At 39.3% G+C, this 16,416-nt stretch overlaps 1 long non-coding RNA gene across 1 annotated transcript in view; it reads left to right on the top strand.

Annotated features, from left to right (window-relative positions):
- Nucleotides 1-14,621, top strand: part of LOC109549305 (uncharacterized) — a 369,236-nt gene extending 354,615 nt beyond the window's left edge. Inside the window, exon 12 of the long non-coding RNA XR_012333737.1 lies at nt 14,464-14,621. This is a non-coding gene — a long non-coding RNA (uncharacterized lncRNA). The remainder of the gene's footprint in view (nt 1-14,463) is intronic.
- The last annotated feature ends 1,795 nt before the right edge of the window (nt 14,622-16,416 follow it).

Genomic DNA, 16,416 nt, shown 5'->3' on the forward strand with positions numbered 1-16,416 from the left:
AAAGTGGACTCACATTACATCACATGATTCTTGGCTTGGAATCAAAGATTTGAGGAGAAAGATTCAGCCAATAGACTTCAGAATGTTCTTGGTTAAGGAAGGCTGAGATTGGCTGATATGAGGTTTTGTTTTCTTGAGTGATCCCTGGTTTATGGATAGTGCTTTTACATCTTTCTTGGACTTTGGAATATAATCCATAAGGATTCCATATGCTTAGGGTATATCATTGAATATGTTCACTTGGGTTCTGATAATATAGTACATCCCAGCCTTAAGAGAACTGGTTGGCAGTTCTTGGGGAGATAACAATTCCTGTAATGGTTTGTTTGCTTTTTTAAAGATAGGCTTGTAGGAAAAACAGGCACAGTAATAGAATGCTTAAGAATATTGGACAAAGTTGGATGCATTTTGAGTGTATGTAGACCAAATTCAGTGATTCAATAGGAACTTCTGTCTCTGAGGCTATAATGGGTTTAGAAAACCAAAAGACACATCAGTGAGAAGAATGATTAACACAACATTACTCTTAGCAATGTCAGTCAGAATCCAAGATCCTAGCTATCTGCTGGAACAGGTAACTGACAAATTCTAACATACAGACATTGACTTTGCTATTAAAAAGCTAGGAAACCAAGCAGGGTAATTGTGAATGAGGTAGGGACCCAGTTATCAGTGAACTCTAATCAGTGGATTGGTGGCATTGGACTGATAAAGCAATATCATGAGATTCCTTCTACTTCTCTACCAGGGCCTAGTTATAAGGCTAGTTAAAACCTATGAAAGGAAGCTACGACCAGGCTTAGAATCAAGGGCTACAATTCTGGATATGAAGAAAAGAATTTGTCAGGTACTTCAAGTTTTATTCAATTTTTGAAGTTCTCTGTGGATGTAATTTTACAGTCTCTTTGTAGGTATATTCTATTGATTAAAGGAGTGAAAAATAATTTTATAGTTATATATAATAATTGACTGCTCTCCTGGAGATAAAATTCTTCCTACTCTATAGCTGTGAGTGTGGAAAACGGTGTCCTTTTGAGACAATAAAACCAAACCAGGGAATTCCTTGCAGTCCAGTGGTTAGTACTTGGCCCTTTCACTGATGTGGCCCGGGTTCAATCCCTGGTTGGGGAACTAAGATCCCGCAAGCTGTGAGGAGTGGCCAAAAAATAAAAAATAAAAAATAAATCAAACCAAACCAAACCAAATGTACAATTAATTGAAAGCAAGAACTTTCCCTGAGGTCCATGGATCCTTAGGGTTTACGAGTGGAGTTTGAAAAACCACTAAACTGTTGAAGCTCTATCATATATATATATGTATATATTTGTGTGTGTGTGTGTGTGGTACGCGGGCCTCTCACTGTTGTGGCCTCTCCCGTTGCGGAACACAGGCTCCGGATGCGCAGGCTCAGCGGCCATGGCTCACGGGCCCAGCCGCTCCACGGCATGTGGGATCTTCCCAGACCGGGGTACGAACCCGTGTCCCCTGCATCGGCAGGCGGACTCTCAACCACTGCGCCACCAGGGAAGCCCCTATCATATATTTTTAAAAAAATTTTCATTGTAGTATAAAATATTTTATAACATATCATATAGGTGTACAACTTGATGAATTTTCTCAAAGTAAACACATGTCTGAAATCAGTGCCTGGAACAAGAAACATTGTCAGCATCCTTGAAGGCCAGTATCCCTTCCATTCACTAATCCTGTAACAAAGGTAATTGCTGTCCTGACTTCTAACCCCATAGGTTTATTCTAGTATTGATCGAAGTGGAATTCTATAGAAAGTGCTTTATTCGTCTGTCTTCTTTCTCTTGACATTTTACTTGTGAAGTTTATTCATGTTATTATGACTAGGTGTAGATTGTTCATTCTCATTACTAAATAATGTCCCACTGTGTGACGCTGCCATGATTTACTTATCTATTTACTGCTGATGGGTATTTAGATAGCTTCTAGTTTGGAGCTATTGTAAATAGTATGTCTATGAATGTTTCAGTACATGTCTTTTGGTAAATATATTTTGGCATTTCTGTTGTATAAATCTAGTAGTGAAATTTCTGGGTCATAACTGTAGACCCTCTACTTTCATCAGTCTGATTATCTCTCTAATTTCAATGTCCACTCTTCCATCTTTACAAAATGGCATAGTAAAGTTTATGGTTTGAATCTCTCCACTTTTTTTTGCAACAAAAACATGGAGTAATAGATTAAGCATTGAAAGTTAAATTTAAAAAGATATAACAGTGCTCTAAAGAAAGATATTTCCATAAACTAGAAATGAAAACACACATTCATTGTGCATTGTGATAGATAATAATAAAACCACACCAAAATATTATCCTCGAACTAGAAAATATCAAGGATAAAAATGAAATTTTAAGTGCAAGTAGGTTGGAAAAAACAAGTTATTTACACAGCAACTATAATCATAGTCGACTTATCAGCAATGCTAAATACTAGAAGATGAGGAAATGCTATTTAAAAATGCTGTTTAAAAAAGATGAGGAAATGCTGTTTAACACTGAAAACTATCATTCAAAGAAGAGAGGTAAATTAAGGTATTGCCAGGGATACAAAAAGCAAGGAGTCTTTCCTCCTGCAAATACTTCTCAGAAAGAATTATTAAAAACATAGTTCAAAAGGAAGCACATTCATAAAACCTTGACCACACTTTAGATCAGGTGTCATCAAACTTTTTCTGTGAAGGGTTGGATAGAAAATATTTTAGGCTTTACGAGCTGCATCATCTCTGTGGCAACTACTCAGTGAGGCTGTTGCATTGTGAAAGCAGCCATGGACGGGATGTAAAGGATGGTGTGGCTGAGTTCCAATAAAACTTTTTTTTTTCTTTTTACAAAAACAGATGGCAGAGCATCTATGGCTCACAGACTGTAGTTTGCTGACCACTACTCTAGATCACAAAGAGAGACTCAAAAAAATTAAAAAATGTAATTATCTCTCTCTGTGCCACATCTGGTCTGGTTCTATTCGGTATCAGAATTAGTATAGAAATGGCATAAAGTTCTTAATCCCTGTATTTGCAACATTTCTTTCTTTAGATTTTATATTACAAGATAATATAATTACAATTCTGTTTTAGAATCCAACAACAACATATCTTGGATCATTTTTATTTCTAATAGTTATCACCAATGCACACGAACCTTGGCTTTTCAGAAGAAGGGCTCTCTTGTGGAGAGAGCCCCATCATGCCCTGAAATGCTGGGGTCAGATGGGTCTCCACAGATTTTTGTGCCGTTGGACAGAACAAAAGTGTCTTCTGGGCTGAGTGCCACTTGGAAGACTTTGTACGATTATTCAGATGCTTTTTCCTTCATTGCTGTTTCCATGTCTCATTTCAGAAGAACCTCACTACAGAGGCACAACCTTCTCTCAGGGCTGGATTTAGCAGAATGTGTTTGATCATTTAATTTCTTCACGCCCTCAGTGCAGAAGGGTTACATTCATATTACTGGTTATTGGCAGAGTTGGCAATTTTTTAAGTCAGTTGATTTCCTGGCACTAAAGATTACACATTTAAAAGCAGTTTTGTCAGAAGAAATATGAAGCAAATGCTTAAGTTAAGTCTCTAAATCACTCTCAGGCTTCAATGTAGCTTGGTTATTCATACAATTTGAGTTAGAAACTGGGGACCAGACAAGCAGTGCATGCCTGCTAACGTTGACAAAAAGGATACAATATAGAAAGTTTTTATTCAGTCTATTCCTAAAAATGTAATTTTTTCCTGTCTCTGTATTCTTCTGCATACTCCTGACTGAGAAATGCATGTTTCTTTTAATTCTTTTGCTGACTTTATTTTTTTTCTGATAATATTAACGATGTACTTTTTTTAAGTAATAGATTTAAGGATTTCAGAGGTAGAAGAGACTCAAGATATCCAATGTGTTACCTGATATCAAAACCCTTCTACAGTATTCTTGCTAAATAGTCACTTAGCTTTTGCTTGATTACTTCCTATAATGGATAATTCACTATATCCCATGATTGCCCAGGCCATTCTCAGTCATGTCGTATTGATTAGAAAATTTGTTTCTTATTATAAGTGTAATGTTAAATATTGAATTTCTATAGTAGAGATTTTACATAGAGGGTTGAAAGATAAAATTTGTACAATACGAGTTATATCCAGTGTGATTTTGAATAGTTATGACTATGAAACTTTGATCGTTTAGTATAATAAAGGTTTATTTATGACCTCCATTATTCCAAAAATGATTCAAGAAGCCTCAGACAAAAAGCATGACAAGCAAGATAAAGATTAAAGTAGGTGAAGAAAACAGGCCCAAAAGAAATTAAGAAAGGGAAATGACATCAGCTAAAATTATGGTTTATCATAAAATTTGTGATATTAAATACTTCATACTTACTAGTCTAAGCAGCCAAAGCAAAGAGAGATACAAGATAATTTATGGTTAAGGCAGAGCTATTGTTTTCCTTGGTAGGCAAACCGTGGGTCTTCATAACGGATATATACAGGGATGTACTGAACAAAGTCCTCAACCATATCTTCCCAATATATATTTCAGAGGAAGCTTGCTGATAACATGCTACACAGCAATCCAAGTGTGGTTTTGTAAAAGTAGTTCTGTTACCCTATCAGAGACCTATGGCCTAGTAGTCTGGTTTGACTCAAGGATAATTTGGAATATAAATGGGAAGAGATAATTTGAACATCTACAAAAATTCCATAATTGAACTTTTTATATGAATAGCATAACAGAAAATAAAATGTTATATTCTTTGGCATGATTTAGAAGTACAGAATTTTTAAGTGGTTTCTTAAAGACATGTTCAAATACTTTGACAATGAACTGAGTAACAGAGAGTTGATGTCATTTTAAAATAAAAGTAACCTAATGAAGACAAGCAGCTATGTAGATAATTCTCCTTGAATGAGTTTACATTTATGCACGGCAGGTGGGCGTGTAATTCCCGAGTTCACTATGCAATCCTGAAATGCCATCTGGAAACTAACCAGTAAACTCTAGACTAGTGGTTCTCAAACTTTAGTATATTGAAGAATCACTTGGGAACCTTGTCAGACATGCAGATCTCCCCACAGCCAAATATTCTGTGTGGAATATAGGAATCTGCATTTTGCATGTGATGTGGACACATTTTGCAAAACATTGCTTTAGACCTGGTAAATCTCTACTCTGGGGCTGAGATTACTATAGAGTTAGCCAAAATTATCAGTAGGTCATTATTCACAAATTTTGTTTCATTTAATTTTCCCCCTTTGGAGTTGGAAGATTATGTCTCTTCTTTCACAAGATTTCTATAAGATTGCCTTCATTCATTTAAAGTTCCAGGGACTTTCCTGGGGGCACAGTGGTTAAGAATCCGCCTGGCAGTTCAGGGGACATGGATTTGAGCCCTGGTCCGGGAAGATCCCACATGCCGCAGAGCAACTAAGCCTGTGCGCCACAACTACTGAAGCCCACATGCCTTGAGCCAGTGCTCCGCAATGGGACAAGCCACCAAATTGAGAAGCCTGCACACCGCAACAAGGAGTAGCCCTGACTCACTGCAACTAGAGAAAGCCTGTGTGCAGCAACGAAGACCCAATGCAGCCAAAAAAAAAAAAAAAAGTTCCAGGTTCAGAGAAAGATAAAGGAGATTTCCAGAGCTAATATAAAAATCTCTTCTGGTTAAGACTTTTCAGTGAACCTCTACACTGTACCACCAAGTTGCCAGGTAACAACTTTGTTTTTATACTGTATTAATATAGTTCATCGAATTTTAGTATTATTATTCTTGGAAACTTCTTTTTCTTGTTCACAGGATGCCTGAGGGAGACCATGTTATTTATAGTTGTGTGGTTATAAACACATTGAGAGACACAATCTGTGTCACTAAGTATACGGGGCATAGCAGGATGGAAGAGGCAGTTTTGCTTCTGGTAACCCACTTATCTTCCTGTATGTGATGGTGAAAAATGAATTATCTGGCTACCTGCTTGAGTAGCTCAGGTGAAAAATTTGCATATTTCAGCTCTTGTACAATCTGGTTATTTGCCTTCTTAAAAACAGAGCTGCTGAAAACAATGTCATGCTTAAATTCACACTAAGAGCAATGACAGAGAATGAAGTTCTCTTTGTCTTAAACTCGGGCTTCATTTACCTAATCACTTTCAGCATTTTCAGAGTCAAACACTGAAGAATGTAAAGCTCTTTGACTAAAGCAACAAAGCTGACATGTGTTCTTTCTACTATTTGTCAGGCACTGTGTTAGGTTATGGGAAAAAGGGAACGAATAGGACAGATGATATCCCCAAAGAGTTCACATTGAATCCCCTCACCCCCTTTTTGGGCTTTTCACTGCTGTACCTCACCCTTGATCCACCAGGGGAATTTCTCACTGTGAGACAGGTCACTAGGTGAAGAAATCACTTCACCAGGTTATTTTCTATTATCAGGGATTTAAAAATATTATATTTTGACAATAAAGTGTTATTGTGTTTCTAAGCTTAGAGAGTAGAAGTAACAAATGAAATCAGTTTTTTGCTTTTTTGTTTTTGTTTGTTTGTTTTTAAGTATCAGGAGGGAAAAAAGGAGAAACATAGAGTAGGTAATGAAGTGGCTGTGATTTCTGATTTTCTTTTCATCTAGGGAAAACATAATCACAGGGGTTTTGTGCTGCTTATATTGATGTGCTATGCTTTCTTTCAACGTGAGTGAGATGCTAGCAGTTATATACAGATGATAAGAAATTCTGAGAATATTGAATGAAAGGATTTCTTTCCTTAGTGAATGGGCAATCTTCCTTGCTTGAAAGAATGCCCTCAAATAAAAGCCCCTGAAATGGCTTTAGATGCAAACTTGGTTACAGCTTCTGTAGAAAAGCCAAGTTTAAGAAACACTGAGCAATCAAGAAGATATTTGATGAGTTAAAAGGGGTTTTCTATTCTAGTTGAGTGGCAGGAAGTTAAGTTAGGCCAAGTAGTAACTAATAAATGATTTCAACAGGTAGTATTAGTGAGAAAATTAGATGTGTATCCTCAGAGTATTTAAATCTTTTTTTTTCTAATTTGTGTATCATGTACTTTAGTATTTTCAGTGACTTTTTGGTATAATTTTTTTTTTTCTGTTTTTGATGTTTTCTGTTCTTTTGATGAAATTCTTTCATCAAAAGCCAACCAAACTGGGGCTTCCCTGGTGGTGCAGTGGTTGAGAGTCAGCCTGCCGATGCAGGGGACAGGAGTTCGTGCCCCAGTCCGGGAAGATCCCACATGCCACGGAGCGGCTGGGCTGGTGAGCCATGGCCGCTGAGCCTTCACGTCCGGAGCCTGTGCTCCGCAACGGGAGAGGCCACAATAGTGAGAGGGCCGCATACCGAAAAAAAAAAAAAAAAAAAAAAAAAAAAAAAAAGCCAACCAAACAAACAGAACCCTGAGTTTTGAAACATGCCATATATATATATATATATATATATATATATATATATATACCTGTATTAATTCCATCTATGGATCTATGGGATGTTTGGTTATTTATTTATTAATTTTTAATGGCAGTTTTCATTTAAATGATATTATAAACAACATTCCATTTGGCTAATTTATAAGATAACAGCATAATTATTCTAGCATAATTTCTAAAGAACAAATTAGTTCAAATCACTAACAGATTTGCTGAAATTGGTTATGTAATGTAGTATTTTAGCAGAATAAATGATTTAAACTAACATAACTTGTGGAGGTTAATAGTAACAAACTTGAGAATAATTCATAGAAAAGGTTAGAAATATACTAATATTAATGTTAATGACATTAACGTGATTCTTCTATATTTTACTGATGTAACTAGTCCAGAAAACACATAGTAAGCAACAACAAGAAAAAATTAGAACCTCCAATAGCGACCAATGCTGTTGAATATAATTATAAGAAATTATAAATTGGCAGGTAAAACTCTAATCCTAAATATTATATCCATGTGATATCCCTGTAGTTTGTTTTTTTTTATTTTTTACATCTTTATTGGAGTATAATTGCTTTATAATGGTGTGTTAGTTTCTGCTTTATAACAAAGTGAATCAGTTATACATATACATATGATCCCATATCTCTTCCCTCTTGCGTCTCCCTCCCTCCCACCCTCCCTATACCACCCCTCTAGGTGGTCACAAAGCACGGAGCTGATCTCCCTGTGCTATGCGGCTGCTTCCCACTAGCTATCTACCTTACTACGTTTGTTAGTGTGTATATGCCCATGACTCTCTCTCGCCCTGTCACAGCGCACCCTTCCCCCTCCCCATAACCTCAAGTCCGTTCTCTAGGAGGTCTGTGTCTTTATTCCTGCTTTACCCCTAGGTTCTTCATGACATTTTTTTTCTTAAATTCCATATATATGTGTTAGCATACGGTATTTGTCTTTTTCTTTCTGACTTACTTCACTCCGTATGACAGACTCTAGGTCCATCCACCTCATTACAAATAGCTCAATTTCGTTTCTTTTTATGGCTGAGTAATATTCCATTGTATATATGTGCCACATCTTCTTTATCCATTCATCCGATGATGGGCACTTAGGTTGTTTCCATCTCCGGGCTATTGTAAATGAACATTTTGGTACATGACTCTTTTTGAATTATGGTTTTCTCAGGGTATAGGCCCAGTAGTGGGATTGCTGGGTCATATGGTAGTTCTATTTGTACTTTCTTAAGGAACCTCCATACTGTTCTCCATAATGACTATACCAATTCACATTTCGACCAACAGTGCAAGAGTGTTCCCTTTTCTCCACACCCTCTCCAGCATTTATTGTTTCTAGATTTTTTGATGATGGCCATTCTGACTGGTGTGAGATGATATCTCATTGTAGTTTTGATTTGCATTTCTCTAATGATTAATGATGTTGAGCATTCTTTCATGTGTTTGTTGGCAGTCTGTATATCTTCTTTGGAGAAATGTCTATTTAGGTCTTCTGCCCATTTTTGGACTGGGTTTGTTTTTTTATTATTGAGCTGCATGACCTGCTTGTAAATTTTGGAGATTAGTCCTTTGTCAGTTGCTTCATTTGAAAATATTTTCTCCCATTCTGAGGGTTGTCTGTTGGTCTTGTTTATGGTTTCCTTTGCTGTGTAAAAACTTTGAAGTTTCATTAGGTCCTATTTGTTTATTTTTGTTTTTATTGCCATTTCTCTAGGAGATGGGTCAAAAAGGATCTTGCTGTGATGTATGTCATAGAGTGTTCTCCCTATATTTCCTCTAAGAGTTTGATAGTTTCTGGCCTTACATTTAAGTCTTTAATCCATTTTGAGCTTATTTAGTGTATGGTGTTAGGGATTGATCTAATCTCATAGTTTTATATGTACCTGTCCAGTTTTCCCAGCACCACTTATTGAAGAGGCTGTCCTTTCTCCACTGTACATTCCTGCCTCCTTTATCAAAGATAAGGTGACCATATGTGCGTGGGTTTATCTCTGGGCTTTCTATCCTGTTCCATTGATCTATATTTCTGTTTTTGTGCCAGTACCATACTGTCTTGATTACTGTAGCTTTATAGTATAGTTGGAAGTCAGGGAGCCTGATTCCTCCAGCTCCATTTTTAGTTTTCAAGATTGCTTTGGCTTTTCGGGGTCTTTTGTGTTTCCATACAAATTGTGAATTTTTTTGTTCTAGTTCTGTGAAAAATGCCAGTGGTAGTTTGTTAGGGATTGCATTGAATCTGTAGATTGCTTTGGGTAGTAGAGTCATTTTCACATTGTTGATTCTTCCCATGCAAGAACATGGTATATGTCTCCATCTATTTGTATCATCTTTAATTTCTTTCATCAGTGTCTTATAATTTTCTGCATACAGGTCTTTTGTCTCCTTAGGTAGGTTTATTCCTAGATATTTTATTCTTTTTGTTGCAATGGTAAATGGAGTGTTTTCTTGATTTCACTTTCAGATTTTTCATCATTAGTGTATAGGAATGCCAGAGATTTCTGTGCATTAATTTTGTGTCCTGCTATTTTACCAAATTCATTGATTAGCTCTAGTAGTTTTATGGTAGCATCTTTAGGATTCTCTTTGTATAGTATCATGTCATCTGCAAACAGTGACAGCTTTACTTCTTTTCCGATTTGGATTCCTTTTATTTTCTTTTCTTCTCTGATTGCTGTGGCTAAAAGTTCCAAAACTATGTTGAATAAGAGTGGTGAGAGTGGGCAACCTTGTCTTGTTCCTGATCTTAGTGAAAATGCTTTCAGTTTTTCTCCATTGAGGATGATGTTGGCTGTGCGTTTGTCATATATGGTCTTTATTATGTTGAGGAAAGTTCCCTCTATGCCTACTTTCTGCAGGGTTTTTATCATAAATCGGTGTTGAATTTTGTTGAAAGCTTTCTCTGCATCTACTGAGATGACCATATGGTTTTTCTCCTTCAATTTGTTAATATGGTGTATCACATTGATTGATTTGCACGTATTGAAGAATCCTTGCATTTGTGGGATAAACCCCACTTGATCATGATGTATGATCCTTTTAACATGCTGTTGGATTCTGTTTGCTAGTATTTTGTTGAGGATTTTTGCATCTATGTTCAACAGTGATACTGACCTGTAGTTTTCTTTCTTTGTGACATCCTTGTCTGGTTTTGGTATCAGGGTGATGGTGGCCTTGTAGAATGAGTTTGGGAGGGTTCCTCCTTCTGCTATATTTTGGAAGAGTTTGAGAGGGATAGATGTTAGCTCTTCTCTAAATGATAGAATTCGCCTGTGAAGCCACTTGGTCCTGGGCTTTTATTTGTTGGAAGATTTTTAATCACAGTTTCAATGTCAGTGCTTGAGATTGGTCTGTTCATATTTTCTATTTCTTCCTGATTCAGTCTTGGCAGGTTGTGCATTTCTCAGAATTTGTCCATTTCTTCCAGATTGTCCATTTTATTGGCACAGAGTTGCTTTTAGTAATTTCTCATGGTCTTTTGTATTTCTGCAGTTCAGTTGTTACTTCTCCTTTTTCGTTTCTAAATCTATTGATTTGAGTCTTCTCCCTTTTTTTCTTGATGAGTCTGGCTAATGGTTTATCAACTGTGTTTATCTTCTCAAAGAACCAGCTTTTAATTTTATTGATCTTTGCTATCGTTTCCTTCATTTCTTCTTCATTTATTTCTGATCTCATCTTTATGATTTCTTTCCTTCTGCTAACTTTGGGGTTTTCTGTTCTTCTTTCTCTAATTGCTTTAGGTGCAAGGTTAGGTTGTTTATTTGAGGTGTTTCCTGTTTCTTAAGGTAGGATTGTATTGCTATAAACTTCCCATTTAGAACTGCTTTTGCTGCATCCCATAGGTTTTGGGTCATCGTGTCTCCATTGTCATTTGTTTCTAGGTATTTTTTGATTTCCTCTTTGATTTCTTTAGTGATCACTTCGTTATTAAGTAGCGTATTGTTTAGCCTCCATGTGTTTGTATTTTTTACAGATCTTTTCTTGTAATTTATATCTAGTCTCATAGTGTTGTGGTCCGAAAAGATACTTGATACAATTTAAATTCTCTAAATTTACCAAGGCTTGATTTGTGTCCCAAGATATGATCTATCCTTGACAATGTTCCATGAGCACTTGGGAAAAATGTGTATTCTGTTGTTTTTGGATGGAATGTCCTATAAATATCAATTAAGTCCATCTTGTTTAATGTATTATTTAAAGCTTGTATTTATTTATTTTCATTTTGGATGGTCTGTCCATTGGTGAAAGTGGGGTCTTAAAGTCCCCTACTATGAATGTGTTACTGTCGATTTCCCCTTTTTATGGCTGTTAGTATTTGCCTTATGTATTGAGGTGCTCCTATGTTAGGTGCATAAATATTTACAATTGTTATATCTTCTTCTTGGATTGATACCTTGATCATGATGTAGTGTCCTTCTTTGTTTCTTCTAATAGTCTTTATTTTAACATCTATTTTGTCTGATATGTGAATTGCTACTCCAGCTTTCTTTTGGTTTCCATTTGCATGGAATACCTTTTTCCATCCCCTCACTTTGTCTGTATGTGTCTCTAGGTCTGAAGTGGGTCTCCTGTAGACAGCATATATATGGATCTTGTTTTTGTATCCATTCAGCCAGTCTGTGTCTTTTGGTGGTAGCATTTAATCCACTTACATTTAAGGTAATTATCGATATGTATGTTCCTATTCCCATTTAGGTATTTTCCTTCTCATGTGTTTCTTGCCTAGAGAAGATCCTTTAGCATTTGTTGTAAAGCTGGTTTGGTGGTGCTGAACTCTCTCAGCTTTTGCTTCTCTGTAAAGGTTTTAATTTCTCCATCAAATCTGAATGAGATCCTTGCTGGGTAGAGTAATCTTGGTTGCAGGTTTTTCTCCTTCATCACTTTAAATATGTCCTGCCAGTCCCTTCTGGCTTGTAGAGTTTCTGCTGAAAGATCAGCTGTTAACCTTATGGGGATTCCCTTGTGTGTTATTTGTTGTTTTTCCCTTGCTGCTTTCAATATGTTTTCTTTGTATTTAATTTTTGACTGTGTGATTAATATGTGTCTTGGCATATTTCTCCTTGGATTTATCCTGTATGGGACTCTCTGTGCTTCCTGGACTTGATTAACTATTTCCTTTCCCATATTAGGGAAGTTTTTAACTATAATCTCTTCAAAGATTTTCTCAGTCCCTTTCTTTTTCTCTTCTTCTTCTGGAACCCCTATAATTCGAATGTTGGTGCATTTAATGTTGCCCCAGAGGTCTGTGAGACTGTCCTCAGTTCTTTTCATTCTTTTTTCTTTATTCTGCTCTGCAGTAGTTATTTCCACTATTTTATCTTCCAGGTCACTTATCCGTTCTTCTTCCTCAGTTATTTTGCTATTGATCCCTTCTAGAGTATTTTTAATTCCATTTATTGTGTTGTTCATCATTGCTTGTTTCACCTTTAGTTCTTCTAGGTCCTTGTTAATTGTTTCTTGCATTTTCTCTATTCTATTTCCAAGATTTTGATCATCTTTACTATCATTATTCTGAATTCCTTTTCAGGTAGAGTGCCTATTTTCTCTTCATTTGTTAGGTCTGGTGGGTTTTTATCTTGCTCCTTCATCTGCTGTGTGTTTTTCTGTCTTTTCATTTTGTTTATCTTACTGTGTTTGGGGTCTCCTTTTTGCAGGCTTCAGATTCGTAGTTCCCTTTGTTTTTGGTGTCTGTCCCCAGTGGTTAAAGTTGGTTCAGTGGGTTGTGTAGGCTACCTGGTGGAGGGTACTAGTGCCTGTGTTCTGGTGGATGAGGCTGGATCTTGTCTTTCTGGTGGGCAGGTCCACGTCTGGTGTTGTATTTTCGGGTGTCTGTGGACTTATTATGATTTTAGGCAGCCTCTCTGCTAATGGGTGGGGTTGTGTTCCTGTCTTGCTAGTTGTTTGGCATAGGGTGTCCAGCACTGTAGCTTGCTGGTCGTTGAGTGAAGCTGGGTGTTGGTGTTGAGATGGAGATCTCTGGGAGATTTTCACCATTTGATATTATGTGGAGCTGGGAAGTCTCTTGTGGACCAGTGTCCTAAAGTTGGCTCTCCCTCCTCAGAGGCACAGCACTGACTCCTGGCTGCAGTACCAAGAGCCTTTCATCCACACGGCTCAGAATATAGGGGAGAAAAAGTATAAAGAAAGACAGAAAGAGAATAAAAGAAAATAAAGTAAGGTAAAATAAAATTATTAAAATAAAAAATAATTATTAAGAACAAAAAAAATTTTTTTAAGTAAAAACAAAAACGGACGGAAAGAACCCTAGGAGAAATGGTGAAAGCAAAGCTATACAGGCAAAATCTCACACAGAATCATACACATATACACTCACAGAAAGAGGAAAAGGGGAAAAAATAATGAATCTTTCTCTGAAAGTCCACCTCCTCAATTTGGGATGATTCGTTTTCTATTCAGGTATTCCACAGATGCAGGGTACATCATGTTGATTGTGGAGATTTAATCCGGTGCTCCTGAGGCTGCTGGGAGAGATTTCCCTTTCTCTTCTTTGTTCACACAGCTCCCGGGGTTCAGGTTTGGATTTGGCCCCGCCTCTGCGTGTAGGTCGCCGGAGGGCGTCTGTTCATCGCTCAGACAGGACGGGGTTAAAGGAGCCGCTGATTCGGGGGCTCCGCCTCACTCAGGCCAGAGGGAGGGAGGGGCACAGAGTGCGGGGCGAGCCTGCGGCGTCAGAGGCTGGCATGACGTTGCACCAGCCTGGGACGCGCCGTGCGTTCTCTCGGGGAAGTTGTCCCTGGATCCTGGGACCCTGGCAGTGGCGGGCTGCACAGGTTCCCCGGAAGGGAGGTGTGGTGAGTGCCCTGTGCTCGCACCCAGGCTTCTTGGTGGCGGTAGCAGCAGCCTTAGCGTCTCATTCCCGTCTCTGGGGTCTGCGCTGTTAGCTGCGGCTGGCGCTCTGGAGCTCCTTTTAAGCAGCACTCTTAATCCGTTCTCATAGCGCACCAGGAAACAAAGAGGGAAGAAAAAGTCTTTTGCTTCTTCGGCAGGTCCAGACTTTTTCCCGGACTCCCTCCCGGCCAGCCGTGGCGCACTAGTCCCCTGCAGGCTGCGTTCTCGCCGCCAGTCCTCTCCCTGCGCTCCGACCGAAGCCCGAGCCTCAGCTCCCAGCCCCGCCCACCCCGGCGGGTGAGCAGACAAGCCTCTCAGATTGGTGAGTGCTGGTTGGCACCGACCCTGTGTGCGGAAATCTCTCCGCTTTTTCCTCTGCACCCCTGTTGCTGTGCTCTCCTCCGCGGCCCCGAAGCTTTCCCCCTCTGCCACCCACAGTCTCCGCCCGCGAAGGGGCTTCCTAGTGTGTGGAAACGTTTCCTCCTTCACAGCTCCCTCCCTGGTGTAGGTCGCGTCCCTATCCTTTTGTCTCTGTTTATTCTTTTTTCTTTTGCCCTACCCAGGTACGTGGGGAGTTTCTTTTTTTTTTCCCTTTTGCGGTACGCGGGCCTCTCACTGCTGCGGCCTCTCCCGCTGCGGAGCAACAGGCTCCGGACGCGCAGGCTCAGTGGCTATGGCTCACGGGCCCAGCCGCTCCGCGGCACCTGGGATCCTCCCGGACCGGGGCACGAACCCGTGTCCCCTGCATCGGCAGGCGGACTCTCAACCACTGCGCCACCAGGCAAGCCCCGTGGGGAGTTTCTTGCCTTTTGGGAGGTCTGAGGTCTTCTGCCAGCGTTCAGTAGGTGTTCTGTAGGAGTTGTTACACGTGTAGATGTATTTCTGATGTATCTGTGGGGAGGAAGGTTGTCTCCGCGTCTTACTCTTCCGCATCTTCTCCTAGATTCGGGATGTTTGTTTTTTAGAACAAAGGAGTATAGAAGGAGACCACTGATTTAACTAGGTAAATGATGGAGGGTAATGGCTTTAAGCAGATTGGTTGTAAAATTAAATTAAAGAAATTTATGCCAAAGACGGCATATTCAGCCGACACTTCATGTAGGCATGCAAATCGTGACCTTCCCATACTACTCCGATTTCTCTGTTCGTTCTCACTTGCTTTTTTGGAGACGACATTTCTTCACACAGGTTTTGCCTCTACTCAGTATTCACTTTGAATCCTCCGTCAAAGCCTCTGTCCTCCTGGGAGACTTCAGAGTGGCTTCTCCTGACTCTGATCATCTCTTTCCTTTAACCCTTCTGCCACTAACATATCCCATGTACCATAACCCGTGGCTTTTTCTGTCTCTGGGATTGCACAGAAAACGCACCCAAAGGACAGGACAAGTGTAGCCTCTCCCTTTGCAGTCTGACAGCTCTTCTCAGAGGGGAAAGGTCATTGAGAAAGGATCTAACTAGAGACCAGGATGCTCACTTCTAGTCCACATTCCACCCTCAGTTAGCCACGGAACTTGGGCTCATCAGGCATCTCTCTAGTCTGTAAGAGGTGTTAAAAGATAACCTGAAACATATTAAACATGTGAAGAATTTATTTGAGCAAAAATAGATTTGAAACGGGCAGCGCCAATCAGGAAGTGGCTAGGTGGCCAGGGGAAGGACGGGAGCCAGGGTTAAGCAAGTTCAGAGAAAGTGGAGGAGTTTGCCTGGCTATAGCTTAAAGCCTAGTTTGCTCTTTGTGATTGATTGTTTCTTAGCGCTTCAATTTCATAACTTTGGCGCGTTTACAGGCTTAGATTTTGGTTTATGTTTGCTGCCGGCATTAAAGCTGCCTCAGTCTAATGGTTTCCTTGTTTAATTAATTGAACAGCAGATATCAGCTGCTCACCTGCAGACGGAACTGATGTGACAGGTGAGGTAAATGAGATGTGCTTTGTAAACTGTAAAGTGCTTTGTGAACGTGGCGACTCTGCATCCTGTTTAGTCTCTCTGGTCGGCCGTGACCATTTCCTGGGCATCTGACCTGTGCCACTGCGCAGGGCCTTGCTCTGGGAAAGCCTGGCGCCTGGTTAAATGTCCTGCTGTCGCCCGCTGAAATTCTTAACCGCTTTGTC

The sequence above is a fragment of the Tursiops truncatus genome, chromosome 9, assembly GCF_011762595.2.
Source record: "Tursiops truncatus isolate mTurTru1 chromosome 9, mTurTru1.mat.Y, whole genome shotgun sequence".
In the NCBI taxonomy this organism is placed as follows: domain Eukaryota; kingdom Metazoa; phylum Chordata; class Mammalia; order Artiodactyla; family Delphinidae; genus Tursiops; species Tursiops truncatus.